The sequence below is a fragment of the Orcinus orca genome, chromosome 18 (assembly GCF_937001465.1).
Source record: "Orcinus orca chromosome 18, mOrcOrc1.1, whole genome shotgun sequence".
NCBI lineage: Eukaryota > Metazoa > Chordata > Mammalia > Artiodactyla > Delphinidae > Orcinus > Orcinus orca.
In genome coordinates, this window is record NC_064576.1 from 8,918,791 (window position 1) to 8,932,004 (window position 13,214).

The 13,214-nt window shown below is 36.0% G+C and overlaps 1 protein-coding gene across 2 annotated transcripts in view; it reads left to right on the top strand.

Annotated features, from left to right (window-relative positions):
• FGF14 (fibroblast growth factor 14) overlaps positions 1–13,214 on the top strand; it is a 620,737-nt gene that overhangs the window by 288,409 nt on the left and 319,114 nt on the right. The window contains exon 1 of one of the 2 annotated variants that reach the window (XM_049701200.1): positions 7,872–8,014. The exons of the other annotated variant lie outside the window; for it this stretch is intronic. The gene's annotated coding sequence lies outside the window, so the exon portion shown is untranslated. Of the gene's footprint in view, positions 1–7,871; positions 8,015–13,214 lie in introns of those variants that run through there. 2 annotated transcript variants of the gene reach the window in all.

Here is a 13,214-nt window from a genome sequence, read left to right on the forward strand (position 1 = left end):
CCAATTTTTCCCACGTGTCATGGTCCAGCACTACTTGCAAAGTGCAGCTGATTCATGTGAAGGGAGCCTGTGCCCTGCTGACCAGGGGTCATGCTCTGAGAGGCTGGGTCTTCAGCCCGCCCTCTAGACTGCTCAGTACTTTTGCAGGGGCTGGAGATGAGCAAGGAGTTGATATGGTCTCAGATCCATTCCTTACCGCTGCTTCCTACAACACCAAGAGCTCCATCTACAGGGAAGCCGAGTATACCCGGTGGAAATCAGACCTGAGCTTTTTTCTGGAGTTCTAAGAACCAGTGATTTTTTTTTTTTTCGTTGAAGTATAGTTGATTTATAATATTGTGTTAGTTTCAGGTGTACTGCAAAGTGATTCGGTTATACATACATACATATATATGTATATATCTATATTCTTTTTAAAAATTCTTCTCCATTATAGTTTATTATAAGATATTGAGTATAGTTCCCTATGCTGTACAGTAAATCCTTGTTGTTTATCTGTTTTATATATAGTAGCGTGTATCTGTTAATCCCATACTCCCAATTTATCCCCCCCTTCCCCTTTGGTAACCACAACTTTGTTTTCTATGTGTGTGAGTCTGTTTCTCTTTTGTAAATAAGTACATTTGTACTATTGGATTTTGGTCACCATCAAGACCCTCTGCAAGTCTTGGAGATGCCACCTTGATGGGGCTGGCAGGATGCAATTTGCGAATACTTACACTAAAAAATATTCATTGTTTATCTAAAATCCACATTTTACTGGGTGTCCTGTATTTTATCTGGCCACCCTACTTGGGTGGACTCATCACACACCGTGAGTACACTTAGGCCTTCCAGCCAAGAGAGAGGCAAAAAATGAAGTGGTACCAGGAGCCTTGCATAACACTTTGTAGTGCTTCAAAGTTTCTATCATCACATGACAGGCTACACAGCCAGCAAGGGTGGAGCTGCGCAGGAGGACCTCAGTCTTCCTCCTTCCCCACCACTGAAACTTACAGAACTTCCTAATATGTGACTTGCGGGAAGAAGGTTGTAATAGTCAGATTTGTGGCTGTATTGTCAAAACTGCATGGAATCAGATGCATACATTTTGAAACATAAGTTACAATTATGTATGTTCTCTAATAGGGTGAAAAATTGCAATTTGCTTTCAAGGGATACAATAAAACCATTGAAAAACTGTAAGTGCTACCATGTCTAATAAATTGGTGGCCACCCCCTAAGGTAATTTTAGTCATGCAGCATTCACGTGCCACATTCGTCAGACCCCAGCAGACACTCCCCGCCACCTGCCCCAGAAAGCTAAGTATCAAGGAGCAGGGAAGTTGTTTGTACCTGGAAATTTATCCAACCTAGGACTTGGCAGCCTCTAAACTGCCACTGTTAGAGGATGTGCATTGAGATGCTTCTATGTGACACAAACGCACTGGCACACACACACAGCACATAACATGGCCATGCAAACACACACATACACACACACACACACGCACACGAGCCTGAGGCTCCCCGAGGCTGGCTTGGGCACCTGTGGGCAGGGCTGTGACAGTTCCATGAAGCTTCCTCAGAGGGACCCTCTACCCTATTCAGAGCATCACATGTGGTTTGGACTTCGGGGCCCCTCTTGCAGAGAGTGTGACCCACATCTTCTCTGTGAAGTTTCCCCAGTGGCTGATGAAAAGGAAAGAAACCCCTTTTCAGGGACTCGGATAGTGAGTACAAGTAGCTACCTGAAAACTTACATTCTACTCAAAAAATATGCATGGATTATACTTTATAATATACCCATTTCCATATGACTCTAAAATATCTTAAAATAATTTATATCTCAGGAAAGTCACACGCTGGAAAGTGGCCCCAAAGTTTATCTTCTGGCTTCCCATGTGGCTTCCACTGTCTATTTGCTTTCTAAGCCCTGATCTGGACCAACACACCTGGACCGAGAACAGAGCAGGTGCCTAAGGAGCTCCCGCCCCATCTCCTGGCAGTTCACCAAGGCAAAGGCGGCATATTACATCTGCCAAGGATGTTCTCACCTCTCTTCAGTATCTCAAGCTGTATGATTCATCTCTTTTCAGATACCTTGAAAGTGTTTTTTCTTGGTCATGTTTTTGGACCCTGGAAGTTCTGTTAGTAAGCATCACCCATGGCCAAAGACAAATTTTAAAATGTGCAAAACTGCTTAAAATGACCGTTCCTGCAGTCCATTAGTTTTTTCCTAAATCAACTCATTCTAAACAGTAGACTTTTTCATGGTGTTGATTTTATTGTCAATAGAATAATTTTGATGGAAGTAAATATTACAAATACACAGAGCTGGATTCATCCATTTTGTTGCACGTATCTATGGTTTGTGCTCTCTCTCTTATTGCTGCGTGGTTTTCAATGGTATGAACATATCATCATATTGATTTTTTAAATTTGAATTAATTATGTCATAACTGAGACTGCTGATTTAGTGATATTTAATTTAGAGACACAGAAGAATGAGCTTTATAACCTAGCACTTGGTGTTAAATATCAATTCTACCCATATTAGGCATTCAGTGAATATTTGTAAAGTGAGTGAGTGAATGAATGAATGAATGAATGAAAAGATCTACCCTACAAAAGAAAAATAGCCTATAATTATGGAAGTTGGGTGTCCTCATCATAGAATATTTAAGAATACACAAAAAATGTAGAATAAAAACTTCCTAGTAAATCATGACTGAGAGAAAACCATGATGGAGATTTTGAAGTATTTACTTATATAATTAAAATCATACACTTTTTTCCACTTAACATTTTATTGTGAAGATTTTCCCATTATTCAACTAATTTTGAGAACACTTTGATGGTTGTATACTATTATAACACACGGACTACCAAAAAGAACTTAATTATTATCTTAATAAGTGATTTTTAGTTCTGTAAACCATGTATAAGACCACAATGAACATGCTGTTAGATATAGATATAGATCTGATTATATCCTTAGTAGGAGTTCCTTGATGTGGAATTGTTAAACCAAAGCTATGAAAAAAAAACCTCTGAGACTCTCAATGCCTAATTGCTTTCATAAAAATAACAAGTTGCTCTTATCAGTAGGCACTGATCAAACTCCCTGCATATATACCAGAATAAGATATTAAAATTAAAAAAACTTCTGCCAATTTTCTAGGCCAAAAAATTAAAAATAGAAAGAGGCTGGTATTGACGTTTAATTTGAGGTTTGAATTGGTGAATATCTGAGTTCATGTTTATGAACATTCTTTGCATGTTTTTTCTATAGTGATATGTATCTTATTGATCTTTACTTTTACCTAACAATGGTAGCAAAATTTTCGTATTTGTAGTTTCACTATTGATATTTTCACTCTCCATCCTTTTCCTCTGGTTTACACTTAGAATGTGTAATCTAGTTCCACATATATTTACTGATATACCTTTTCTTATTTCTTATTTACATCAGTTTATTTTAACATTTACCTTTTTAACAACTTAGAATTAATTTTTGCAAAAGGCTTGAGGAAAGGCCTCATCTTAACTTTCTTTTTCACTGGTGTTCTTTCAGAAAATGATCTTGAACAAAATGTGTTTCACCCGTTGACTGGTAATTAGGGTTTGGGTTATTCAGAATGTATGAACAATTATGCCATTAATTCAAAAAAGCCTGTTCTGAGAAAATGATGTATCTGCATGCCAAACGACCAGATTACAACTTTATTTCTTTTATTATATTTTATAATGAATTGTTATAAATAAATTATTGAAAGATAATTTCTCATTTTAATATGATCCATATTCATTGCCCACATTTTAGAACAATACTTTAAATTATTAATTATTAATCTGCTTTATGTGAAAACCATATATGTAGAAAATTTTGAATACAGAAATATAGAAAATAATCCAGAATTTTATAAAATAGATACTTGGCTGTATTTTCTTAGCTTTTTTAAAATTTTAACTTTATTGGTGTATAGTTGATTTACAATTTTGTGTTAGTTTCAGGTGTACAGCAAAGTGAGTCAGTTATACGTATGCATATATTCATTCTCTTTTCGATTCTTTTCTCATATAGGTTATCCCAGAACATTGAGTAGAGTTCCCTGTGCTATACAGTAGGTCCTTGTTGGTTATCATACTTTAAGTTCAACAGTTAATGTGAATTTTTAAGCATAGTTAATGCAGGTATAATCAGGCCTTTGATATAGAATATTGTGCAACCAGCGATATCTTCCATTTGGTAGTTATTGGTTCTTCCCAATTAGCATGAAAGACTTAGCCAATTAATGTAAAATTTAAGGAGTCAGTTAAACACTGATTTTAAATGTACTGCAGAAATATCTTGCAATGAAACTGGTAATAGTGTTTCTCTATGCAACTTGGAAAAAGGGGAAATGTGTTTTGTTGGGTGAATTTTGGTTTCTGGATGCAGCGTTTCAGTCATGTATACACGTTAAGCTCTCTTAGCTAGTACTGGAATAGAACAAAACCTGTGGTTATTTTAACCATCATCAAAAGCGGTGCTAAATTCCTCAGGAACTATATGGTAAAGGATGTGGCATGACGCATGCCCAGTGGTGGAATAGAGAGGAGTGTGGGTAGAGCACAGGGGCAAACTCAGGAAACCCTGCAAGGCCAAGATTGCTCATGGCCTCAAAATCCACCTGATATCCAAGGGGCAGCTGTTTTGGGATGGGAAGCCACGAAGGGAAAACTCTAATGTGTTTTCACAGTAGAGGTGGAACACTGCTGCCCCTCCGGCTGGACGGAGGCAGTGGATGTATTTCAGCATTTGCATTTCAATGGTGGGGTGTAAAATTTCACGTTTGCCACAGATACTGCTACTTCTGTGACTTTGCATCAGCCAGTTTGCACATTTATATTACTGGTTTTCCTCTGGTAAGACATTTGCTTTTTGAGGCCTCAATTTACAACTTTACTTCCCTATTCCCCAAGTTCTTTGTTACTATTCTGTCATCTGAGGTTTCAGGTGATTTTTTTCCCAGAAGTGTAAATGAGTGATATGCTGTTCCGTTTTTGTTTATCCAAAAATGTCTTTCTAGTTTCCTCACGCAGTAAAGCAACTCGGCTGTGAGTAAAATTAACAGGTCGTAAGAGCTTTGCTGCCAAGCTCTGTACAATATCCCTCCATTGTGCTATATTCGTTGACAATGCTGGCAGGATTTGGGGAGGGGGCTATTGTTAATTTTGTTTAAAACTTGTGGAGTCCTGTATACAGATCGCTTTAAAACATTTACAATTTTACAACTGTAAATTTAAATTTTACAAATGTAAATTTACAATTTTTTATACAATTTTAAAGGTTACACTCCATTTACAGTTATTACAAAATATTGACTATATTCCCCGTGTTGTACAATACATCCTTGTAGCCTGTCCTACACCCAGTAGTTTATACCTCCCACTCTCCGCCCCTGTATTGCCTCTCTCCCCTCTCCCCGCTGGTAGCCACTGGTTTGTTCTCTTTATCTGTGAGTCTGCTTCTTTTCTTTCCTATATTCACTAGTTCGTTTTATTGTTTTAGATTCCACATATATATGATAGTATACAGTATTTGTCTTTCTCTGTCTGACTTATTTTACTTAGCTTAATGCTAAGTAAATGCAAATGGCAAAATGTTCTATTTTATGGTTAAGTAGCATGCCATTGTGTGTGTGTATACATATATAATATATATATCACATCTTCTTTACCCATTCATCTGTTGATGAACACTTGGTAGTTCTACCATATGACCCAGCAATTCCACTCCTGGATATATATCTGAAAAAAATAGAACTACAGATTACTTTTATTAGTTAGGAAACGTTTCCTTCTTCAGGCTTTTTAAAAGTACTGCTTCTGTTCTTGATGATTCCTCCGTAATCCTTTAATTCTGAGAATGATATTTTGCTCTCCCTCCTTTGTTTTTGTAGGCTCTTCTATTTTATTGTCTACAAATTGATTTTTATTTTCTTATAACTTCTAGGAAAGCTTCTGCAGGTCATCCTTACATCAGTGATTCAATTTGCCCCCAAAGTTAATGCTTCTCTTTGCTGCCTTCAGTAAGGATAGCAATTCTATGTCCTAAAATTCAACCTTCTCGCCACCATCCGGTTATAATACCTTTATTCTCCACCTTTCCTGCTTTGTGGTTTTCTGTTCTTCTTCCACAAAGATTATACTTATTTGCGTCCTATCACGGAAATGAGCTTTGCCCCTCAGTTTTCATGATTTTCTCTTACTTTGCAGTAGTTTGCATGGAGACGGTGATATTTGTATCTCCCATTTCTGTTTTGTGTGTTTGGGGGTGGTCTTAGCCCAATTTACATTTTTCCAGTACTGAGTCCGTTTATAAGCATTCAGTGCCCACACCTACCACAGCAGATTTTCACCTATTAGTATTTTTCAGGACTGAAATTGGACTTCCTCCTATCCCTATCACCCAGATCTCTTGCATTCAAGTTTCACTTCAATGACAATAAATGGAAACTATTGCCACTATATTATTACCCAGTAGGTATCTTCTAAGGAGGGATGAAGAGTAGGGAAAGACTGGATGTATCTGCACCTAGTTATCTACTATTGGGGTACAAAGACGGGAGACAGAAAGGGGGAAAATAAATTGATCTCTTTCTGTTACATCTGAGAAAATTGCTTGTACACATCTACACAAGAAAGACAGTGATGAAGCTCAGCTTACTCTTGCATTTGAGGGGGATGGTTTTATTGTTACTGAGTCTTGACATGATGGTAATAAAATATTATCAAGAAGAGGAAGGAAAAGTACAACAAATAGTAAACAGAGGGAGACCAGTAGAAAGTTAAAATAAGGCAAGTAATATATCAGATAAATTACTGTAATTAACTTAAAAACTGAATACCCACCAAAGACAGCTGGAGTGTCAGATCATCAACCCCAAACCTCTCTGAAAGACATTTTACTATGATTTCTGTGGATAACGGAACATTTGCTTTGGTAGTTTTCTCTTTGCTTATCTACAAAGACACTATTTTTAAACTTTCCCTACAACCTTGATCCAGTGCTCTATCCCCTGTTGTTTTGCCACCTACTGTCTACACAGGAGAGCTTCCAAGGGCAGGAAATAATTTTTGGGTTTGATTTCTTTTTCTCCTCCTGTGATGTTTACCTATGATTTAGAGAGGAACTAGGCTAGCAGATTGGGTGGTGTAAGCTCTCAAAGTTGTAAGTTACATGATCACACTTGCTTTTTCCTCAGCCTTGCTTAGAAAAGTTTTATTGATCATCATCTTTTTTTCTGCCCAATAATGTTGCAGTCCTTAGAGAACCAGTTACCAACTGCAGTAAACATATGTATGTGGCTTGACTTCATGGCATTATGCGTGAAGACAGGAGGTGAAAATAGGTCTTTATACGGTAGTCCACAGAGGAAAAATTAAATCTTGTTTAAAAAAACATGTCTCATAGGCCATGAAAACTCATTGGTACAGTTCAATTTCTTTGTCAAAATACTGATCTTAAAGTGTAAAATGGAAACATTGTCTATGTAATAGCTCAAATGTAGGGATTGGGGTTTGAGAGAATAGGGTCTCAAGACAGTTTTTCAGCGGGCAGTGAAAGCATGTCATTGCATCACATTCATCACCATTAGCAATGCTTCTAAATCATTTGCATGATATGAAATAACCAAAAATGGTAGTTCTCTGGGAGGCGAATTCTTGTTCTGATTTATCAGTATCCAGCTGGGTGGGCATATGCAAGTTACTTCATTATCTTTCTCTGCAACTTAGAATCGTGTTTATAAAATGAGAGAATTGAACCAGATGATTTCAAATGACCTTTTCAGCATGAAAATGTGATGATCCCATGACTTGAAATAACTCCAAGCTTCACATACATATTGCTTACTTTGTGGGAACTTCTGTTGGAGACCTCAGGAAACATGGGACTTCAACGTAGACCAAGGTTTGCTCTGGAGGCATAGTTTCAATGGGTGAAGTGGGGGACAAGAGCTTTTGCTGGGAAACAGTAGGAGATATGGTGAGTGGATAAGTTAATGTCAGACGGTGGAGAGCTTTGAGTATATATATATATATTTTTTTCTGCAAGCCATGGGGGACCCATGCAAGCTTTAAGATATGTATTTCATGACGCAGGCATGAGCCTAGGGATGGTGTGGGTGGGGAGGAATAAAATCTGAGCAGAGGCCTGGAGGTTCCTGCAATAGTCTGGGTATGAAGTGATAAACATTTGGGCTAAGAGGCGACAAGTATTCTGCAGATTCAAGAGAGATTTTATTGGAAGAGTAACTAGGATTCTATAATAATTAGGCCATAATTAGAGAAAGACACTTGGGACTTAGGACTCATAAGAATAAAGGGAGAAATGTGTGTGGAAGAGGAATATTTCCTTCTTGAAACTAGAAACACTGAATGTGTCATCTGGAAAGTCCGAAGCAAATTGGAGGGGATAAGCATTGCGTTATTTATTTGGCTGCATAAGCGTTTTTGATGGGAGTTTGTAAACATGAACTTCAAAGAGTGAAATATATTTGATGGTAAAAATCTCAGGCCTGTCAGTGTCTTTTCTGCTCACTGGCTTTGGTAAAATAGCGCTGTTACTGAGAAGGTAATCTCACTGGTTCTTCTATTCTGGATGCCTGATTGGTTTTCAGTTGAAAATTAAGAACTTGATGCAAATTAGATGTCAGAAAAAGTAATAACTTTTAAAAATGTTCTCAAATCATATGCTACAGTAACAATGATAATTTTGGGCAAATGGTAAGGTACTTATTACACATTGAACTAAGCTTAATTTTTTAAAAATAGAAATTACTATTATGAATTAGTTTCCCATTTAAAATTCTGGGCATTCTACCATGATAATTAGTATGGGTTCATAATACATTAATGATCCCCTGCTTAAAATCAGGGTGTATTTTAAGCCAAATGTTATTATTAGTGTATTACTTACGTGTACTCTTGTGCACTGACATTCTTAACTAGTTACGTCTGAAATATGCTTAAATAGAGCCAGGGGCTACATTCCTCTACTCAAAATCTATATCATGAAAATGACTTTTAGTATGTTGAAAACAGAATTGCCTGAATACTCTTTTATTAGGTTAGATAACCATAGATAATGACTGAAAAATGATCGATAGTCATTAAGTTACTTGATGATTTGGTAAATCCCTGGTCAAATAACAGTGGCCTTTTTATTGTATGTATTTAATTTTTTGCAAGCGTGTGTTATTTATTGCTCTTTCATGTATTTTAAAATAAGCGATGTTATCTTTCTGATACTTCTGGAATACGTTTTCAAAATGGTAGAGACGCTAATTTGGGAGAAGTGTTTTGAAGGGGTGTTTTAAACTATATTGTTACGTATCCGGAAACTCCTGAGCTTTGCTGTTGATTGAAGTTAAATTTTGAGCGAAGGAGCCAGGGTACCGGGCTCCATTTGACCTTGATTCCTAGCGACAGAACGTAGACCTCTTATCAGATCACATATGAATGATTTACCTTGAGCCACAAGTTAGACATTATAAACTTCTTCAGTGATTATATATATCCCTAAAGAAAGGGGTATTTCTGTGCTGGAAACTTCTACAAGTCCAATCTCCTTTCTCCTTCATATGACGTCCATCCATCCAGACCTAATAGATCTGGAATCCGAGCTGAAACTGATTAATTATTTCAATAATAATGATATTTAGTTAAACAGTGTATAAACTTCTAGAATTGTTTCTCATGAAAACATTTTAGTTTTGAAAAGAGAGTGATATTATAATATCACTCATCTGATATATATGATAGAAATTAGCATTCAGTTTTCTTTTTATGTTCTATAGCTTGTTAAAAGAAATAATTATACATATTTGAATTGTGTGCTATATAAATGCCTTGATTTTTAAGGCTACCTTTTATTTTCATTTTGTTTTTTCCCATAAATGTAACATATATTTAGATTAAGTTTTACATATACTGTTTTGGTTTTCGAAATTCACATAATAGAGGCAGTAGATTTTTCTTCTTCTGAGCTGTTTAAAACTGATTTGAAGAGGGTCCTCAATTTGTATTAAACGTGATACAAGAAAATGCAACATAAATGAACATTTTCTGACATCAAAATTCAGGTGTTCATTTGTCATGTTCTTGGACTTAACCAAAGCAATACATCTCCTTTGAAATTTTAAGAAACACATAAACCACTTCTAAGTCTATGCATGAAACATATTGTCTTCAGATCTCTGAAAGGAAGGGTGGAAGCCAGTATCTCTCTAGGCCACTATCAGCAGAGGCTTACTCTGCCCTTTGTGTCTCAAAAGCACAAACAACAATTTTTTCAACTATGTTGGTCATCAGCTCAGTATACCTTTAAGTAGGAACTCATCTGAAGCCGATCATCTCTGTCTTTAGGTGTCTCAAATTTAAGATGCTTTATTTGCATGACTTCAGTTTTCATTCTGACCTCTGATAAGATGTGATTTTTCATGAGCAAATCATGTCCTAGTTTTACACTTGGTGGTACCTTAGTAATTTTTTGAGGCCCATCTCAAATGTCATTTCTCCCCTAAAACCATCATTCACTCAAATACTATGATTCTTCAACATCCTTCTGCTAATCTGGGCAGCTGGGTAAATTAAATGCCTTTGATGAAATAGTTAACTCTAGAAAAGAGGAATGACTTGTTGAAGAAGAATGATTTCCATTTTGAACATACATTATTTGTTTAAGCTTTGTCCACATCAACAAGTGAAGATGTTTAATAAGCAGTTAAATATTTTTGGGTGTGTTGTCAGTACACAGATGACATTTGAAGCTATGGATTTGAAAAAGGCCTTCTAGCCCATATAGTGAGATAGTAGGACACCAAGGAAGGACCCGTAGGCTATACTACATTTAAAGTGTTGTTGGAGATAATAAAAGGCCAAATTGAAATATTTGTACTAATAAAAATCAGATAAAAATCTGATTATACTGATAGTATATGCTCCTTTTAGAAAATATGAAAAGTACAGAAAAGCATAAAGAATAAAATTAAAATCACCAATAGCTTCGTGAACTAGAGATGATCACCATTAATTTTATTTCCTTTGATTTTTAAACTTTTACTTGAAAAAGAAACTTGTAATTACAGCAACTATAGTTTTCTAACCTTTTTCTTTTTCCTTAAATGATAAAGTCTAAAAATTATTGAAAAACATTATTTCTAGTGGCTGTGTCTTCCTTTTGGAATCAGGACTTTTTGCTGATGTTTCTTCCTCATTTCTTTTTTATTAATTTAAAGTGATAAAAACTTTTTGTAAGGAATAGATAATCTCTATCAAAATATTGTGAGGCCTTAATTTTGTAACACTGCTTAGAATGTTTGTCAGGATCTATTTTTCTGTATTTAACTGATTTCATGCTCCCTACTAGTCCTTGATAACTTGATTTCTTCATTCTTCTTTTACTATCTTGCTTCATTTTCTATTATAATGGCATAGATCATCAATATCTGGACGAGTCAGATGTTAAGTTAACAAATTAATAAAGAGATATCAGGTTGCCAAGGGCATTGTGAGGAAAACAAGACAACTGATGTGATAAGGAATCTGGGAAATTCCCTTAGGTTGTTGGTCCAGCAGGCCAAGCTGCAACCTGGGGTCCGAATATCAAATGAGTCTGGCCTCAGGAATCTCTGTACCCCCTATAGAGAGAACGGGGGTGCATGTGCTCCCAGGGGAAGCAGCTAGGAGTAAGGCAGGAACCTAGGAACCTAGGGGCCAGACACTGAGCCCCATAAGCAGGCCCACCCCCTCCAGCTGTGGGACCCAGGCAGGAGGGAAAATGGAGACCCATATGCCATAGGTCTAAAGAGCTAACCTTATAGATCAGAATCACTGGACTGCGTTGACTGGACTGGACTACATTCTCTCTCTTCTGCCTTGACAAATATGCCTTCACAAAGGCAAGATTTTAAAATACCCGTCAAACGATAAGATTTGGATGACTAAATGTTAGCAAATGATTCAAGATGACTGATTTTCTTTATTACTGCTTATTTTTTGATGTTCTGTAAATGGGTCAGTGATCGTGTATTCATAAGGTAAGAAAAACACTCATAATTTGTAGAAACAATTATATCATTGCTCCTTAGATTTTATTTTTCTTGCTTTCATTTTAGCAAAATCACTAATTAAGCTTAAATAAATAACAGTCCATAACATATTTTATTGGCTGCAATGATCTAAAGGATTAAAAAATAAAATGTAACTGTGTTCAAAGTGTACAAAGTTTAAATGCGTCACCAAAAATGCAAGTCAAGGCAAATCAGAAAAGTTGAAAAATGTTTAAATATATTTTCAAAAATCGTTGTTTTTCTAAAATATTCCAAAAAAATTAAAAACATAAAAAAATAAGATATTCAAAATTATGTATTATACTAAAAGGGAAATACTAATTATAAAACATGTATGTCAAAATTATTTATTTTAAAAATTTAATTATATTTTATATAAATATAAAATTATGTTCATTTTCATTTTTATATGTCTATATTATATTTTATAAATGTCATTCATTGCTGGTATTCAGTGTTGAATACTTGTGAGGGTAGAGTTAGGATCACGCTTCATGCATTTTATATCTAGACCAACTTATATTTAAATTTAAGACAAAAATGAATGTTTTAATATTACAGGATGTTTCTTGACTGCCATGCACCACTGTTGAATACAATGTGATAAATTGTGAGTACCTTTGGAACCACAAATAAGAACATGAAGAAAAGTAAGAAAATGGACACTTAGCATTTTGGGGAAATAATATTTTATTACATAGGTGTCTACCACATCCGTATTGTCTCAGAGGAAGGATTTGACGGGATAATTACTATACCTAATTATATCTAAAGCACTCAAATCCTCCCTGGCTCCCAAAGAAATGTCAATTTTTGATGCTGGTGACACAACCTATGGACCTTTGTATCACTTGGACAAAAAGTAGCCTTTGTTTTGAGAACAAAGGTCAACAGACGTTGAGAAGTGTTTCTTTGGGCCTGAGTGTGGGTGGTCACAAGAGTAGATGCTCAGGGTTACAGGCTGTGCGAGGGGCTGGCGAATTTTTCTGTAAAGTGCCAAATATTTTTGGCTTTCCGAGCCATACAATTTGTAACAGGTAGCCAGCAAGAGGAGCTTTAGGCAACTGGTAAATGAACGGACGTGGCTGTGTTCCAATAAAGCTTTATTGACAA